General features: G+C 36.5%; 1 long non-coding RNA gene across 1 annotated transcript; it reads right to left on the reverse strand.

Annotated features, from left to right (window-relative positions):
* Positions 1-809: 809 nt before the first annotated feature.
* Positions 810-19406, reverse strand: LOC127969560 (uncharacterized). Its single transcript, XR_008156324.1, has 4 exons — positions 19241-19406; positions 18462-18849; positions 1362-1436; positions 810-1194 (listed from the first exon to the last, which is right to left on the reverse strand). It is a non-coding gene; the product is annotated as an uncharacterized LOC127969560 (long non-coding RNA).
* Between the last annotated feature and the right edge of the window lie 823 nt (positions 19407-20229).

Raw genomic sequence — 20229 nt, forward strand, 5'->3', positions numbered from 1 at the left:
GTAGTATATACAGCTGTATATACAGATATACACCCAGGTATCGGATCAGTACTCGGTATCGGCCGATACCCTGAGCCCAGGTATCGGAATCGGTATCGGGAAGAGAAAAAGGGTATCGGAACATCTCTAATTTTAATGTCTTTTAATTTTAATTACATTTTATTTTTTTGGTAAATAAAGGGGATTTGCTATTAAAATTAAAACATGGAAGAAATATTGTATGATTCATTTCTTTTAAAAGTTTTATAATTTTTTTTCAACAGTAGTAGCAGTATCACATACATTCTACTAAATAATAGTAATATTTCTAGCGCAATGCCTTTATGTAAAAATGAACTTATTTTGACAGGTTGCCGTGAATACCTTTAAATTGACGATGGTTTTACTCAAATGAAATGGTAAAATGCTTGTGAAGTGACTCAGAACAGTTCTGGTGATGTTGTTTAAGTCCTCATTGAGACGGCAGATGCTGAAACTACTGCAAGCGTCACGCGCTTCAGTCTATGTAGTAAACAAACCCGCATGTCTCTGCCTTTTGTTCATTCACACAGAGACGCGCAGAACATGCAGGGTTCAAATTTCAACCAACTTTTGCGGCTTAACATTTACAGATTCTGGCCCATATGGAGATTTGATTTGATTAATTTATGCTAACTTTGACAAATTCTGTGACTGTCCATAGTAAAATGTAAGTTTCATTTGACAACACTAGATCTCACATGGACTATTTAATGATGGCCTTGAACATGTCAGTTACATTGCTGTCTATGGAGGGTCAGTAAGCTCTTGGACTTTATCCAAACGAACAAAGGTCTTATGGGTTTGGGACAACACAAGGCTGAGTAATGAATCACAGAATTTTCATTTCTGGGTGAATTAACCCTTTAATTGATGAACTGGAGTTTTGCGGATTACTAATGATCCTTAGCTGTTTGGTAGCCATTCACCGCAGAGGATCCATTGCTGAGCAAGTCAGGGATCTAGAATCATTCTTCCCACTAGAATACTAACATGTTGACCTTCTCTGGTTTAAGAAGTGTTTTTTTTTTTTTTTTTTTTTTACTTTAGCTTGAAAACCAAATCTTCCGTCCATCATCATTTCCTCAATAGCACGCTGCATGCACCTTTGCACTTGTGATGATGTGGCGAGTACAATCTAGGCTCTGCACCTGGCAAATTTGGGGCAAACTATTCCTAAAAATAAAAATTTAATGACATATTTAATAGGACCTAAAATGTGATTTTATGTCACAAAGCAGTAACTGTTCTCTAATTAGAACTAATGTAGAATACATATGATTAACATACGCATAGGGAATGCCACTCGTGAACACTGATAAAAGCTGTTGTAAAATAATTACCTGGAACAAAGCTCCCCTGAACAACTTCTTTGTAAGCCCACCATCCCTCGTGGATTTTGGGGGGATTCGGCTGAGCTGTGAGGAAAGAAGAGGAAAATTGGAGTGATTTAGCATTAATTATAGAAAAAAAGAACAAACTAAATTATTAAATGACCATTCACTGTTTTCTCTGTCATTCCCCATTCAAAAATCATTTCTGGCAAACAGCCCTGCAAGAGAAGCTCAAAACAAACAAAGCTGGAATTACAAGCCTCCACTTTTGTTCCTCAAACATTAGAATGGAGACGCATTTTGTGTAAACCCAACAAGAGATCCGATTGAACCAGGGCTGTACTTTATAATTGAAGTGGCCAAGTAAAGATCCCACTGCTAAAAGAGGTCACAGCCTGAAATTACAAGGCAAGATTTTAGGATATTGCATTTTTACACCTAAATTTTCTTGTCCTTACTGCCACTGGAAAACATGACTATGAGGCCAGAGGTGGCAAGGCTGCCTTTTAATGGAACTGGAGGAGGGTTAATCCTTCTATCAAGGACAAGAACTAATGCAGGAGAGTGGTTCAATTTCACAAAAAGAGGAGGTGGCTGGAGAGGTGTAAACGCTTCCTCCTCTTAGAGGCTCTACTGGGAAAATCAAACACCACAATGAAGCTAACGATTTCACTGAGTACTACTTTATCTGAACATAATGCTGTTGAAACCCTAAAACTGAAGTTGATCACAGTGCTTAAGCTGCTTGATTAATATGAATGAGGACCACTTCTGGATGTTAACAGACTTTTCATATTTTATTAAGAACTCTGAATAGTGATTTTGAATTGCTTTGGGTCTACTTCTCAAATTTGTCTTCCAAAACATAATACATTCATAAAAACATTGGATTTACAGTGACACCTAGTTAGAAGTGGAAAGTAACTAGTTACAGATACTTTTGTTACAGTACTTGAGTAAATTTTAATTTTAATTTTTTTTGTATGATCATTACAGTAGTAACTGTTTGAATATGCCAAGGCCTACAAAACTGTGAAAACTACAGAACTTTATATCTCATCACCAACTGATGACCATCACAAATCTTTCTCCCTCTCCTAGTCTCAGGTATCCTGTCAGGGTCTATCTTCAAGCAGAAGTTAGTATGGAGTGAGAGGCAATAACAATTCATCAGCCATGTTCTCCTGAGGGACACTGGCATAATAATACAGGAGAGCTTTAGTGGAAGCTCCAGGACAAGCATCAGACACTGCATCACACCATCTCTTTCCCTCTCAGTGGAGAAAACAAAGCTCCCATCCCTGCAGCTCAAAGCTGCCATCATTAGCGGGACAGAGACAGGATAGAAAAACATAACGCCAATTGATCATTTCTGAAAGCGTAAGACTCAAGCACTCCAGACTTTATGCGACAAAAGCTTTCCACAGAACATCCAAGTGTAGAGTTTTTTTTATGCCTATTGTGATTAAAATGAAAGTTCTGATGGCTTTTATGTAAGTGTATATACAGATGTAAGCTTACAGGGACCAAAGAACTGTTGTGATTGAATGTAATTCGTTGCACTTAGATCTTATGCGTGTCCCAGTTGAATGTGCAGGGCTGCATGAAAATGAGACATCACATATTTCATTATGACAGCAGTTTCGGCAAAGCAGCTAAGTTCTATTCCATTTCCCACACAGCTTGGCGATCCCCCAATAACATATTTACTGGCTTCAGCAGAAATAAATGCTTCAAATCTATAAAGCGAAAACGAAGTCGGAGGTCATAGACATCTAAAGCTGTTAATTTCACAAGGTTCTGTCCGAAAGACTTCAAGTAATTGGCGGCATGCTGGAGGTCCACAGTCAGGCGGAGTGCGGCGACATCTGCATCGCTTTGCTTCCTGTCAAAACTAATCAAAGGGAGTGAAAATAATTACTAAATAGTCAATGGTCCCACGTTCGATGGAAGACGATACATAATCACCAGATTAATTCTGAACTGCCTCTAAGGGATGGTATCAACTCAGACCCAACAAGGTTTACACTTTACACTTTAATAATGGCATTCAAATGACTGGCTTAATAATATAATTTAAATGACTGAATGCTGCTGGCGTTGCCTTTTCAGCATTTTACAGATGGTGCCATTTCCCAGCAGCTGACTTGCTCATGCATTATTCAAAGTTGGGTAATCAAATGAATAGATGAGGGCGGTTGCAGCACAGAGGTAACAAACCTATTGAATGTCTGCAGAGTTAGTGTCAATAGATCAAAAAGTAATTAACACTAATTTTCTGATTACTTTTCCCAATGGAGGGACCCCCCTGCTTGGTAAAGGATTTTCAAAGAGGCACTTCACAACAGCTAAACATAAAAGCCACAGAGGCAAATTTGTCTACATTTGTCACTACTGGAGATTAGAGTTGTGCGTGAGTAATTAGGTAGGCGAGTACTCGTTCTGTACCAACTACTGTAGTTCACTAACACGGTTTAAAAAGAGGGGGGGATTTTTACACATTTGCAGCTATATGCATCAATGAAATGCACTTTCGCATTGAATCTCTTGCCTATATCTCGCAGTCCACATAAATCTGGATAAATACAAAAAAAAAAAAATACAAAAATTCATTTTTCAATGTGAAAGTACATCAATTTACAAATTTAAATATTAGAAAATGATTATTAATGCGACAATATATATCTACAGTTGTAGTGTAATTGTTGTCCCTGCTATTCACTTTAATAATGTTGCTAAAGAAATATGTTACTTTGTACAATCTTCAGATTGCATTCTGCAAACATTTCAGAATATTGATCACACAGTAGATGTTTTTAAAGGCCGTACACTGAATGTTAATTTTGAGTGCCACCTGGATGAACAAGTGAATAGTGGAGTATTCTGTTTTTGTAAAATTATCATGTCAGAAGAATACAGGACGAGTATTTGTCTGTTCTTGAGGTATCATCTCTGTGAGCATTTATGACATTTTAAGCTTGCAAAGCAAGGTGATTTAAGTGTTTTCTGAAATATCAGTGTGGACGAGCAACCTTAGGAAAACGAAAATGCCATTTTTAGATATATACAGATTAATAGTGCAAGTGGAGCAACATTTTAATTATTGATATACTTGGTTTCTGCAGTAGTCATGTGATATCACAAGAGGAGGTTAATATTGCTTTGTATAATATGTATTGAGCAAATGATCATTCCTTTTTTTTTTTTTTTAAGAGTACAGACAAACAAAATTGCTAAAAATGCCAATCCAAAATAGAGAGATTGGATGAGAAGCAACATTATTCAACCAAATGTTCTATGAGTACCTATTTAGTGTTAGAGAAGTTATGTTTATGTTAATAGACTCATTATTATTAGCATCGATCTGGCATGAGGGACTCTTTAAAGAGCCACACAGATGGGAAATCAAAAATTACCTGTATTACAGTGTATGATGTAGCTGTCTATCAGTGTAAACAATGTGCAAAGTAATTAAACCAAAAAGTATACGATTTATAAAGTTATTGGCTTCTAAAGTAAGGAGTCGACTCTGAATCGCTGAAACGAGTCGTTATAGATTTCAAATCTTTTGCCCATCTCTATGTACGTCACTAGGAACTCTTTGCATAATAATCTCCGCCTACCGTCTTGGGAGAAATGGGACTTGCCCCACCCCCCCCACCACAGACGCTCTAGTTGGTGTGATAGCATCATGTCGAGGAGACAGTGTGTTTTTAATTGTAAAGGCAAGTTTGTTTTATTTTCACTGCCAAAGAATGAAGATCAGAAGAACCAATGGCTAAAATTCATTTACAACAAATCCCTTTTGTTGTGTTGACAACATTTCACTGATGACTGCTTTTCTAATCTCGGTGAGTACAAGGCGGGATTTTCAATGTGTTTGGCCATAAAAGAGGGTTCATTACCAACTTTATTTAGACCGACAAGCATCTCCGAATCACAACGCGAAGTATGATTATGAAGTTATGTGTTTGTTTTCTCCCGAGCGTCTTATCAGTATGTGTGCTGTCTGCAGCCTTTGTCTGTGCTGATCGTCATTTACAAACACGTCATTAAAATGAAGTGTAACAAGTGCTGCTAACAGATATTCTGTGATAAAGTAATCCATATGAAAACAACGCGATATCCGTTTTTCACGTCTCCCTTCATTATATCTAATGTGACCACGCCCCCACCCTGAACGCGCTATTCAGATTCAAAATAAGACATAATTCACCCCAAAAAGATGCTAACGCATTGTTTACCATGAAGTTGTGTGCGGAACAACCAATCAAAACTGACTATGTTAGTTGACCAATCAGAACACAGTATGCTACCGAAAGGTGGGGTTTTAAGGAAACTGAATCTTTTGAACAGCTTCACGCGAACCGTTTGGGGATCTCTGAGAATTGATGTAATTTTAAAATGATATTTTGACAAAATGACAATGTTTTTTAACCTTGGATGGATTTAAACCTATTTTACAGGACTTATAAACCATGATAGGAAGCTTAGAATTTTCATCTTACTGGCTCTTTAATGTGTATATTAGAGACTGCAGAAACTATAACATTCACACAGCTGCAGATAGAACTGGACTTGTGGGAGCACATGCAATTGTGCCCCTGATACACATCAAAATAAGGCACTACCATTTGAGTGCAAGGATTGCATTTTTCCTCCCACATTTAATTTCCCTTAGTTACAGCATATTTAGAAACACAAGCTGACAGACATCCAATTCTTAAAATACTGTTTAATAAGGATGCCCCGGAGTTTAATTTACAGTTGTGTTTTTCACCAGTTTACAATGAATATTTATTGACTAAATGATGCTTTACACAAGTATAAAATGGACAACTGTACTGTACTTAAGATTATTGTAGGCAACAGTTCTGGTGATTTTTACTCCTTAGATTTTTTTTTTTTTTTTTTTAGGTATTGAGGCTATGCTGTGTAACATTTCACAAATCCATCTTTCAAACGTTTTTGTTTGTTTGTTTTACCTCAAATCACTATGGTAAGCCTATAATAATAACTTAATATCCATAAATAAAGAAAAATAAGGCTGTACTAAAACTGGCTTGGCCTTTCATTTAGTTTGCATAGCATCAAATTTGCCGTGCATTGGAAAAGGTTTGCAAACAGTGTTTATGCTGAAAATAATCTCTAAACCAGTAACATCTTTGGTCTATTTGCCTTACCTGCTAGTTAATTTATAATAGTTTCCACTATTTTAGCAATTGTTATGTGCAATGTCAGCATTGCTAAACCTTTGTAACATTTTAATACTTTGTAACTGATTTCAATAAGTCAAAACAACAGCAGCATAAGCTACTTACTTTAAAACATTTTTCAGATAACATAATTTTGGTTATTTGAGTTTTGATGTAATTTGTGAGATTCAAACTGAATGTCCGTAAAAAAAATATATATTTTTTTTTTTTTTTTTTTTTTTTTTAAGAATGACATCATGTGAGATGTGGTAAAAGATGCCAAGAATGTGCAATGCACAAAAGACAAAAGATATTTCTCTAAATATTTCCTTTTGTGTTCCACAGAAGACAGTTATAGCATTTTGCAACATCAAGAGAATTAAGAATTTTAATTTTAAGGTGAACTATTCCTTTACAAACAAAGCTTAGTCTGTCACATTTGCTATAGTCCAATTATTGCATTGAGACAAGTTGGAGCTAAAGTCTGCACAGTGGTACTATACTTCTGGCACGACCAAGGCTGACACTACATCACAATTATATGTAACAAAGTTTCCTGTGCACTCCACTGACTACAGCCGAGAGCGATTGATCATAGTGTGCTAGCAATGGTCTCGCTATGCATTTGATGGGTTGAAACTGAAACTTAAATGTCTGACAGATGAAATGGCAAGAGGTGAAGCTGATTTTGATGTAACTTTTCAATCATGAATACATAAGATTCTCATTTAATGAACTGGAACAGCTTACTGATGACAGTTTTCTTTCCATATATTCCCATCGGCTGCAGTTTCTGCTCCTTTCAGGTCCTAAAACATTTTCTTCTATGGGAGCGTCTACAAAAAAACTGTATATGAACTGTTCCTTTATTTTACATACATACATACATACATACATACATATATACAGTGGGGATCGAAAGTTTGGGCACCCCTTGCAGAATCTGTGAAAATATGAGTAATTTTAAAAAAATAAGAGAGATCATACGAAATGCATGTTATTTTTTATTTAGTACTGTCCTGAGTAGGATATTGTACATAAAAGATATTAACATTTAGTCCACAAGACAAAAAAATTGCTGAAAGTATTCAAATAACCCCACTCAAAAGTTTGGGAACCCTTGGTTCTTACTGTATGATTTTGAGATACATCTTTTCAGACTGAGGACATTTGAGGGACTCAAACACAACTATTAAAAAAGATTCAAACATTCACTGATGCTCCAGAAGGAAACACGATGCATTAATAGCTGGGGGGTGAAAACTTTTGGAATTTGAAGATCAAGGTAAATTGTACTTAATTTGTGTACCGGGAAACATACAAGTATCTTCTGTTGCTTACGAAGGGCAGAACTACATGGAAAAAAATTATATTTCAACAAAATAAGACAAATTTGGCCAACTTCATCATGTTCAAAAGTTTTCACCCCCCAGCTCTTAATGCATCTTGTTTCCTTCTGGAGCATCAGTGAATGTTTGAATCTTTTTAAATGGTTGTGTTTGAGTCCCTCAATTGTCCTCGGTGTGAAAAGATGCATCTCAAAATCATACAGTCACTGCTGGAAAGGGTTCAAATATGCAAAGATGCTGGAAAACTGAAGAATCTGCAGGATTTTTTCTGAAGAACGCTGCTCAGTTTAACTGTTCAGAACAAACAAGGGACTCATGCACAACCATCACAAAACAGAAAGACAGTCGAGAATCATCAGGTGACCACACAGAGTATTAAGAACCAAGGGTTCCCAAAACTTTGAATGGGGTTATTTTAATAATTTCAGCATTTTTTTTTTGTCTTGTGGACTAAATGTTAATATGTTTTATGTACAATATCTTACTCAGGACAGTACTAAATAAAATATAACATACATTTAGTATGATCTCTCTTATTTTTTGAAAATCACTCATATTTTCACAGATTCTGCAAAGGGTGCCCAAACTTTCGATCCCCACTGTATATATATAAATTATAAAATGGAGATTATAGAGTGCATTTGTATTACTTAAAATGAAAAACATTAAATATCAGGTTGACTGACCCAGCAATACATTAGAAAACATAAAACATGTATAAAACCAAAATGTATAAAACCCAACAAGCTGTGTTTGGTCCAATATTTACCCTATGCTGGGTTGCTCCAATCCTAATAAAACACACCTGAAGCAACTAATTAAGGTCTTCAGGATCACTTAAATATTAAATGCAGGTGTGTTCGATTAGGGTTGGAGCAGGATAGTCGATCGCCAGGAGCAGGATTGGTTACCCCTGATCTAATACTTTGTTTATACTACTAGTTTAAGGCGATTTACATACAGTAACCAACTCAAAAAAAAAAGTTCTTAATGGAAGTAGAGAGCAACAAAAGAGAATTGGTACTCTGCTACTGCATACATTTATATCTCCGATCCTTCTAGAGAGCATTTCAAACCCAAGTGATAAACTACCTACACATGGCACTTCCAGAAGTATCAGAGAAACTAGGTGATGCTGTAAATAAACACTTCATCAGAAACTAATTGTCAGAGACGACCATTAGTATTCTTCGTGGAACTGAGGCAGTAGCAGGGCTCATGCGTGCAGGGTGTAAAGAGAAAGAGGCGCAAATGCTGCCCATAAATGAAACTTGACCTTGCCGACAGCTGTGCCTACTGACTTATGAGATAATTGTCTTTCACCTGCCCCATTTGTGGCACCACATTATGGATCCAGCTGCACCAGTGTAATGTTGCAGGGCTCATCCCCGGTGGACTCTTTCAATCAAGCCCAAGCATCCTGAACAGTTTATCAATATAAAAAGGCCAGGCGATATGCTGTGTGTGTAATCACCCATGATACGCTTTTATCATTCCTATGTGCCACTAAACAGACCTCTGAACCAGCTTCGTCAAAGCCATGGCATAATCGTTTTAGAGGTAATATAAGGACTTAGCAGCAGCAACAACATTCTGTACATTCAAATTAGGGCTGCTACTAAAGACTATTTTGATAATTAAAGGTCCCATATTTTCAAGACTAAAATGTCCTGACTTTTTTCGTGATAACTGAGGTCTAAGGCTATGTAACTACCATATAAGTTTCAAAACAGTCAATCCACAGACAAATGCACACAGGCTGCATAAAGTAGTTGTGCCTTTTTGCAAGCCATTGTGAATTCTGTAAAAAGGTGACATCATAACTACACAGTCACCTCATTTCAGCCACCCTGAGCACTGGCCATCATCCCACACTCCTTTTGTCAAACCCCCAGACAACATCACGTCCATGTCAGGTTGGGCCTTTAGATGATGTCAATGTTGGTGGCCGTTGAGCCGGCATCGTGATCCTCTCAATATTTTCTCTCCCAGTTATATCATTGGGGAATTATACTGTTTAAATTGCGGGCATCAGGCAGGGAGCCACTATTATGCCTGGCATTGGAACCACTTTTGAATGCACGATTTTACTTTAATTTTCCAGATTTGCGATCGCAGACTTTGTTTATACTATGAAGTGGCAGTAATTAGCACAAATTTTACAACAATAGATGTTTGTCAGTGGTGCACAGGATCTGCAATACGCCATCGTCCTCAGTCATCCCTCCTTACTCTATTTATGTGGTAAGTGATATTTCATGTACACGCTGTTATGGCACGCCCGCAACTCATAAGTAAACTTCTCACACATTTTATGTTACATTATGGAGCCAGAATAATCTGAAATTATATCTTGTAAATGGTTATGCAATACTAACGTGATGCTGATGTGTTTTATCAGTAGGAAAGAAATAGTTACATACTGTAGATTACTGCATTCAATGTTTCCTGTTGTAAGCGCATTTGATGAGGTGGTTGATTGTTGCCGGTCATTGCCCATTAGGGGTCTGAGTCAGGCTCAAACATGTAAGGCTGGAAAACATTTCCCTCAGCAGTGGACATCATTACAGGTGTTTTTATTTACAGGTGTTTCTATTTTTCTATTTGCCAAGCAGACTACAGCATGGGGCTGGGTGATATGGAGCAAATATATATATATATATATATATATATATATATATATATATATATATATATATATATATATATATATATATATATATATATATTTTGCTATATCTTAATATACGATATATATCTTGATATCTTTACAGGAAAAATAACCCCCAAAACTACTGCAAAAACAAATATGCTAAATATAACATGTTTAGGGCCCTATTAAATGTTTTATTTTTTTCTTCACCATATGTTTTATTGTTACCTAATTCTGTGTTTTAGCATGAGTAATTATTTAAATGAATAAAAACAACTTAATTTGTTAAAAAAAAGAAAATCTTAAAATAGCCTTATGAAATGTGTTCTGTGTATTTACATTTTTCTGGTTATCAAATGAAGGCATAAAACATTCATTTAATGTATCTTTTAATTATTGAAAATTAAGCAAACTTAATTTTTTGGTAAACAAAGGGGATTTACTATTAAAAAATAAAACATGGAAGAAATGTTGTGTGATTATTCCTCAAAATATGTTCGTTTCATTTTAATAATAGTAGTAGGCCATGTACATTCTGCTGAACAATAGTAATAGACAATCTGGCAAATACTTTTATTTTGACGGGTTTACCTTTACAGTTCTGTGTACAGTATGTGATACTACAGTCTATGATGTGATATGACGCTAGTTTTACAAATCAAACGGTCAGATGCCCATGAAGTGACTCTTGTGATGAAATGCTGTTCTGGAGATGTTTTTCATGTGTTCACATCCTCATTTAGTGAGACGACAAACGCTTAAATCACAGCGAGCGTCACACGCGCTTCCGTGTTTGTAATAAACAAAGAAGCGCTTCTGCGCCATTCATTAACACAGACATTAACATGAAGGATTTATATTTAAATAGACTTTTCCGGTTTAATATTTACAGATATTATTCCATATCACAATTTGATGTGAGTGCAATGGCCTACTTTTGATTAATTCATTCAAAATTTGACAAATTCCATGACATTTCCACATTAAACTGTAAATTCTGTTTTTATGACTGGATTCCGCGATTCCGTCCGCGTTTTCTGCATCGTGGAAATCATAGGGCCCTACAGTAGATATCTGCCTGCTGTTCACCAGACAACTTAAAACCGAAGTATCTCCATTTAATGGAGCCAGTTGTCCTTTTTTGATACTAGTTCTGTAGCCTCCGGGCTGGTTGCGGACACCGCCATGTTCAATGAGACAACACGCGAAGGGAGGGGGAACAAAATCAAAGAGGCAGGGGCGAGCACAGCACAAAGAAGACAAACAAGCAAAGTGGCGGATTCAGAATTAAATATAAACAATATATCAATATATACGATATGCCAAAATCCATACTGTGTTTAAAAAAATATCTCGATATATTTTAAATATAGAGATATCGCCCACCCCACTACAGGATACATGACCCTAGCTACCTATTGTTCGACTGGTTGTGCGTCACTCAGAAAAGAACAGACCAATCAAAGTAGAGGCTCATGAATATTAATTAGACAGGCCAAATCAACCTATTCTACGCAGAACTCCTGAGAAAGGAGCTGCAAAAATATATTTAGATGGTTTTTGGTACTTATACTACAAATATATATTCTTAAGGACATCAAAACCTAAAATAAAACTCCATAAAGGTGTAGAATATGTAATCTTTGGATGTTAAGTCAATCTGTAAGTTATTTTCTGATTAGTCAATTATGCCTTTAATAAAAATTAATTAATAAATAGCTCTAGCATCTCTCAATGATCTTTCGTCATTTTTTTTCATAAAAATACTTACAAATATATATTATATATAAAATATATATAAAAAAAAAAATTAATTGTTAATTTGTTAAAATGGCATACAACTAGCCGTCCAGTGTGTGTGTGTGCGTGTGTGTGCACGCAGGGGGTGGGGGATGGGTACCTGTATGAACACAACTGTGTTAAACAACATTGCCATTCTAGCCATTAGCATTTGGGAAAATCTAGAGATTCTTGCTTTGTATGAGATATGAAAAGGGATTGGAAATAAACTTTACTAAACATTCCACGCAAATGTGTATTTACATACTCAACGTCATGTCATTTCAGACACAGCTGCACATGATCCGCAGTTAAGTTAGAAGCATTTTATGGGTTTTAAAATATGCCTTGTGTCTGGTTTTAATGAATTACATGCTTAATTAAATTAAATGCTTCTTCAGGCAAATTAAAAATTCACAATAAAATTGTCATTGAGGGAAGGTGGGAATAATTTTATAGAGAGCATATTAAAAGCATGGTTATTTTAACATCCAATTATCAACTTTACCATACTTCTCTAATTGCATCTATAAAGTTTTACGAAGTCTTGATTTAGTATTTAAGGTATGGGGTTTAAGGTTTGATTTTTTTACTTTATTGTACCCAGGCCTGTCCTTAGGAAGGTGCAACTGGTGCTGGTCCCATGGTGATACAATATAAATTGTCATTTTCATATATTTTTAGAAAATGACCGATTGTTTCGGGAGATAATATCTTTATTCCTCACCTTGGATTGTGTAGAGCCCTTTGAAGTTGCAATGAAACTGCAATTTGGACCAACAACCCATTGGCCACCACTGAAGTCCACTATATGGAGAAAAATCCTGGAATGTTTTCTTCAAAAACCTTAATTTCTTTTCGACTGAAAAAAGAAAATTATGAACATCTTGGATGACATGGAGGTGAGTAAAGCATCAGACAATTTTTATTCTGGAAGTGAACTAATCCTTTAATGAAGCTGTCACACTCATTTAAAAAAAAAAAAAAAATTAATTTGCCGAATCTAGCTTTCTGGAAAAAGGTGTGCTCTTGGGCTCCGCCTTCTTTAATGCGGAAATCTTCTCTGGTTCATTTCTTCTTTTCTGTCTGTCCAGTCAGATGTCCATGAGTGAAAATATAAATACACTAGAGAGCTGCTTTACGGTAAAAAGTTGTAATTGTAATTGAAAGAGAGACAATGACAGTTTTTCCATACTTCATACTGTAAAGTTGCTTGCTTTAAGTTAATCAGTTGTATACATACACATAATGTGACTTGACTGTAGAGCTAAATTGCACCGTTGGTGCAATAAATAACCACATCGCTATGATCAGATGCTTTCTTAACCACTGTGGTGTCATTTTTGTTGTATGTTTACTTTGTTATCAAGAGGAAAGCATGTAGCACATATTTACATGTCAATCTTAACACAGCTTCCAGCAGCATTGGTTTGAATTCTTACACCTCCCAGATCAGTAGCAGTGTACAGTTTTCTGGACTTCTTTTTACCCCTAATGAAACAATGAAAAAAGAAAGAAAAAAACTTTGCAATGAGTACATTGGGGCCTTAATGGTCTGTAACAAAAGATTTAATACTGGAGGGTGTAGTTCGCTCTGATGGCCTTACTATGACCCAAGCAGCACCACAGCCTTAAAAGTTATTCTACTATAAATAAATTATATGACAGATGGCATGGTGTTAAACACACACCCACTGCCTTGACCAGCAAAACAACATGAAGAACTTAGCACTTCCCTCGAGAAACGCATCGAGGCAAATGCGAGAATGGACATTTTACTAGCAGATATAAACTTTATCAGTATTACAGGAGCATTTGCAGCGATTCTCTTCAGAGACTCACACACTTTTATCAACAAGAACACACTCTGCATTTATATTATGAATTCAGGTTCACTTAGAACAATTCATTTGGCAATTTCCATAATATCTAAACGTTTTGAACTGTGACACGAACCCTTCATCCCGGAAGGGAAACAGATTAACAAACCAAATCACGTAAGGAGGATGCTGACAGTCTTGCGATTCTCGCTCTCTCCTCTCTCTCCCGGTCCACATGCACAGATGCAAACTCACTCACAGACACATCTGCATGGGATTATCAGATTAGTCGGCTGAGACAGCGTTGCCCAGTGTGGGCGTGCAGGATCACCTAGCCACAGCAAAAGCCTCTGTACTACAGATATCATTGCTTAATGTTCCAGCCTTCAGCTGTGGCATTGCCCAAACATGAAAAACACCTTCTCGGTGTCACACGCATGGCAGCAGCAAGGCCTCTCTTGCAAAGAGAGCCAAGATCGCTGTCAGGCTGTGGCGAGCGTCGTTTGTTGAGCTAAGAGTGGCCAGGTGCACATTGTGGATGATGTGCCACAGGGCACCTGAGAGCTAGTGCAAACATGTCATGGTGTTGCGCTGCTGTGGGTTTGTGACAAGATTCATGGCTGGGTTTTTACAAATGGCTATGCCCATTGCATGTGACAGTCAATAGTGTTAGCTACACCCAACCATCAGGGGAGACCTAGCTAAACACAGCTGCTCCTGACCCACGGTTGTTTCAGAAGGTTTTAAGCCTTTCAGTCATGGCTTGTGTCTAGTTTGAATGATTTAAGTGCCTTATTAAATGACATGCTTCTTTGGGCTAATTAAATATTCACACTTAAATTGTCAGGATTCAGGGAAACTGGGAGTCATTTTGTAGAGAGCATGACATTAAAAACATTACAAGCATTGTTATTTTAATGTGAAACTTTACTCCAATTTTATCTTATCTGAATCTATAAAATACACTTTCTGCAAGGTAGAAATATTAGAAATTTTACGCATTGATTTTTTATATTCCATTTAAAATCTTGCACATATAAAAAATTATGCTCACAACAACAAGAACCATGCAAATTAGGAATTTGGCCACATTTAGCCATCATAGAAGAAAGTGCATACAACCTCTTAATAATGTCACCGTAAATACCTTACCCTCAATAAACAAGAGGTGCTCTTTAAAAGCATTGGACAAAGTATTCAACTCTGTTTTGATGAGAATAACTTTTCTCATTTTTAAAAGGGTTGCAATGTGAGTGATGACTAAGATCTACAATGCACAACATTTGTATATGAATTTGTATCAGTGAATTGAGCGGAAAACAACTTAGAAGTCCAGATGCTTTTGACTAGACTTTCACACACACATTCTTCCAATTACCTGGATGAATGCAGACTCTTGTGTTTTCATAAGCAAAGACTCAGTGCAACAAATCAGACCTGTAACCTCTGGTGTGTCGAAATTTTGATTTTTTTGGATTCTCAGTCCTATTCAAACAAACCTGAAAAACATAATAAAGTCTGTTTATCATAACGGTGGCTGAATGTTTTTGTGCACACCAAAACTGATTGACTGGACTGAGAAATTGGACAAATAACAGTGCGTGGGCCTTTGCAGCTCTGATACGGAAATTTTACTGAAACTTACAACATTGTCTTTTCTGAATCTAATGATTATGTTCCAAAGCATGATTTCTGAGCATCTCGAGCTTGAATACAAGATCATTTGATGTCTGCAAAAGTCACATGATTAATGTTAACAAACTTTGATTATTGATAAATCACATGAACTGCATTTATAAGACTTTTGCTACCCGTTGTACATCCTAATCAGGATGATCATTCAGTGTATCAGGATAAAGAATCTGAAAGTGCACAAATAAATCCGTCTCAATAAGATCTCATAACTGATTGAACCGTAATTGATTTTGCACGACTGCTTCTAATGCAGTCCATCTAAAAATGCACTATTTTTGTACACTCACACAAGGAGATGCTCCTCACTTATTGAGAATTGGGGCTCATGAGGCAATCACTGTTCTGCTGGATCCAGAGCGGCATCAAAGCAAATGTTAACTGCCATAACTAAACAAATGCTCATGCTCTGTAAATGTCAGCTAAAATCTATGATGTTCTGGTAAGAATGCCTGGAAACCAAAGAACTGAGGAAGATGACACTTGTTATGATCCAATTATGACTGTATAGTGGGGATAAAATAGAATCTTTGATCTTTGTGAATAAGTCCCAACAAACAACAAAATCACTGAGAGCTTATTTCTTATATACCAAAAGACAGAAAGATCAATTTGACCTTCAAACTTAAAAAAAGAAAAATAAATAAAAATTTGATTAAACAGCAAAATGAAGTGTTTTCCATTGGTCATAAAACAATGCAATTGCTGACAAAAGACACGTCATCAAGAAAACTGCTGGGGAAAACGGAGTTGAAAGTACATTAGAGCCCTTTGCTTTTTGAGGAGTGATGGCAGTGGAAAATTGGAAATCTTGTGCTTGAAACATGATTCACCATAGCTACACCAAAAAGTATCTGAAAGTTAATGGAATTTTTTTTGGCAAAATGCTAAATTTGTCCAGTTTACTTAAATGCACATTCATTTCAATGCTCTTAGTTTGAATGATTCATTGTGCATGTTATTCTGAATTTAAAAAAAGGCTGCCATCATGATCATTAATTAAATTTTTAAAACTTGCTCTTCTTCAGAAACATCCTTTTCCGTTGACGTCACTTAGGCTGTGCGCTACTGGGCAACGTTTACTGAATGCCAAATAGCAAACCCACATTCAGTGTGCCTCTGCTCTGATATGCAATGCTCACTTTCATAATCTAATCATTTTCCAATGGAGAACATTTCTGAAAAAAACCCTGTCTTTCTGAATTACAAATTAACATGGATCAGTCAATAAAAAGTAGACAAAAATGACACTAATTTACCTGACATAATTTTACCCTACTAAACATAAGCATCATACTCATTACATCTGATGTCAAGATCATCTTCATAGGAACCAGCATGGTTTGAGATCAGTATGAATGAGGAAATCATTTGATCCTTGATTAGTATTTGGAATCACACAATATAAATCCTGACAAGTATAATATATATATATATATTTTTTAAGATCTAAAAAAGTAAAAACTTACTGAATTGTGCTCATATGAAATATCACTTTTTTTTTTTTTTTGCGTTTACACTAATGTTTCAAAGCAACCTGACTTCCCGTATTAGTAACCATATGCAAAAAATGATGGTGAACATTTACATAAAGCTACTAAAGAGGGAAGGGAAGATCTGAGAGTCCATAAACATTGGTCAAGGACGTTTACGTTGGCTGTCCCACGCATCATGAAAAAGACGGATGCGTTGTGCGTTGCCATCAATGTCCAGTACTCGCGTGGGCGACGCTGCTGGACGCGTTCTATAAACCTCTCAAGAGGAGCTTTGAAGTTAAACCAGAACGGACTTGATTTGTTTAGTCATTTAATAATAATCGTGATTCTTATTTGGACAGCTTTTGGCAGGCATCTAGACTTCTGCCAACAAAGTTATTTCCGTGGCTGTTGTGGTTTTTAACACCATAATGTCTGAGAGACCAACCTATATTCGACATTACACGATCATTCGGCTCCGCATTAGATTGAATAAAGTGATAGTAAGTGTTAATGGAGACAGAGCAGACCAGTCAGGGATCCGTGCTGTAGCCTAATTCGGGTTTCAATTGCTTTTACATTTGGTCTGTCCAGTGATAACCACCTCCAAAATCACTATTCACGTTTATATTAGCAGTGGAAAAACCATGATAATTAATTTAATTTAATTGTAACGTAATTTACGCATAACTTAGGCTACTGTAGCCTATGCCTAGCCCATTTAGAGCACATGATATAGACGAATGAGTTTGCTAGTAAGCTATTTGATGGCAAACCATCAATAAAATAGTTTAAGCAAATATTAAGCAAAATACATTATTTTCAACTTAAATTATTCGAAATAATAAAAAGGAACAGTGATGCACATAACATGAAGTGGTCGTTGTAAGCAGCGATATATATATATATATATATATATATATATATATATATATATATATATATATATATATATAAACTGGATTCATACAGAATTCTGAGCCGTCCGAAATATTTTAAATAATATTATTTTAATAATAGGGACAAAGTAGCTAACGTACGTAAATTATTTAGAATAGCCTACATTTTTATGGTTTTACACACAACTTAAGCTATTATAAAACGAATATTAAGCACTTTCAAATGAATCATAATGTACAATCTTACCTGAAGTGCAAACGATGAGATTGACTTGAAAGATAAGAAATATTTCCCAGATTATATCCATGTTTTGTCTTCATTCCAAGTCCATTGCGCTCAGAAAACGGGGATCAATTGCAGACGAGTCCACCCAGTCTCTTTCCCACTGGACACCTTCCACAAGATCCACTCCAAATCACACACATAGCACATTTATCTCGGTCACATAACGCCACATTTCAAACAGGCTGAAATCCAAACAAGACTATGCTCCGGATGAAGGGGGATCTGAACTGATATCCTCGGTGCCAAACACTTTAAGAAATGTTTCGTTGCGTCCCGCAAGCCTCCATAAAATGACTTAGGCGTGCTTTCCCGTTCCAGAAGCCCTCCTAGCTGTTATGCCACGATGACCCTGCGAAGAGAGAGTGTACAACTGTGATTTGTCGTGTCCTCGGAGCTCTGGCCGAGAGTAACAGTTTACCTCAACCAGGTTTAACGGGAAAGTCACGGGACCGCGCACTTGCTAAGGGGGCGTGCTTCCCTCGTTCACGACATGCCGTTACACTATACAGCGCACAAGAGCACGGATTCTTTAATCCACCTGCGTTCATAAAGTGTCATTGATGAAAGGAAAGTTGTAAATGTATAGCCCGTGGTGTTTAAAACAGTCACGGTTGTTGACCGTTTCCTGTGACAATGCAAAGTATCAAACAAACAACTTAACGATGAGTTATGAAACACTGCAGCGGAAACGTCAATAAACAAACCACAATTACATTGGAGGTAAGACAGTTTGCGCGTACCTGTTACTTTTGATATCCTGCGACAGTTCAGAAAACTAAAAATCAACAAACAAATCCCAATCCACTGGTGTCTGAAAGAAACAGCTATTCATATTTCCTGAGTTCCACGAGTGCTGCGGGTGCGCGCTCCCGCTATTAATTGTGTGATCACGTTACCTAGGCACAGGTGGATGGAGCGCGAGCGCGAGCGAGAGAGAGAGAGAGAGAGAGAGAGAGAGAGAGAGAGAGAGAGAGAGAGATGGGCGGAGACATTAGAGATACGCGGGTTGCCAAGTAACAAGGATCCGCATTTTATCCAAATATGTTGCGTGCATTTCTCAATAAATAGTAGCTATACTTGTTTCCAAAATCTTTCAGACCATCACCACAACAGTTGCAAGATTTCCTTGTTTCTTTGCTACAAAATGCGTAAAGTGAGCGCGCGTCGATATGTATTTATATAAATATTTTATGATAACCTAGACTATGTGTAGTCTCATATGTTTTGTTTCAGTATTAAAGTTACTAGGACTTACTGCATAAAGTTAAAATGAAGTTAGGCATGTTGAAGCATAATATCTGCATCTATTATTCACCGTTTTAAGAAGTGACAGTGATTTTGATTGTTATATATGCTACTTAAGGATCTGAATTTATGAATCATAAATTGCATTGGATACCAATCCAGATGGTAATTCTACATCTAATAGAAGCATGCATAAACAAACACATACAGACTTAAAGTAAGCTCGTTTTGCCTGTGGAAAATGCTAAAGCTGCTATTATATATTATGTTTGTTGTCATGCAAAAATGTAGAAATGCACAGCCTTTTGGGAGGCAATTCCCCTCACAGTTGCTAGTCCTCAATCAATCAATCAGTCTTTATTTCCAGATTTTTGTCTTTATGAATTCTCAGTATTTGAGTTCTCATTTAGGGTATTCATAGATTTATTTTTAGAACTTTATCTGAGATCTTTATGTAATCTTTTTCTTTACATAACTTAATTAT

This window comes from Carassius gibelio, chromosome B12 (genome assembly GCF_023724105.1).
Source record: "Carassius gibelio isolate Cgi1373 ecotype wild population from Czech Republic chromosome B12, carGib1.2-hapl.c, whole genome shotgun sequence".
NCBI classification, from domain to species: Eukaryota; Metazoa; Chordata; class Actinopteri; order Cypriniformes; family Cyprinidae; genus Carassius; species Carassius gibelio.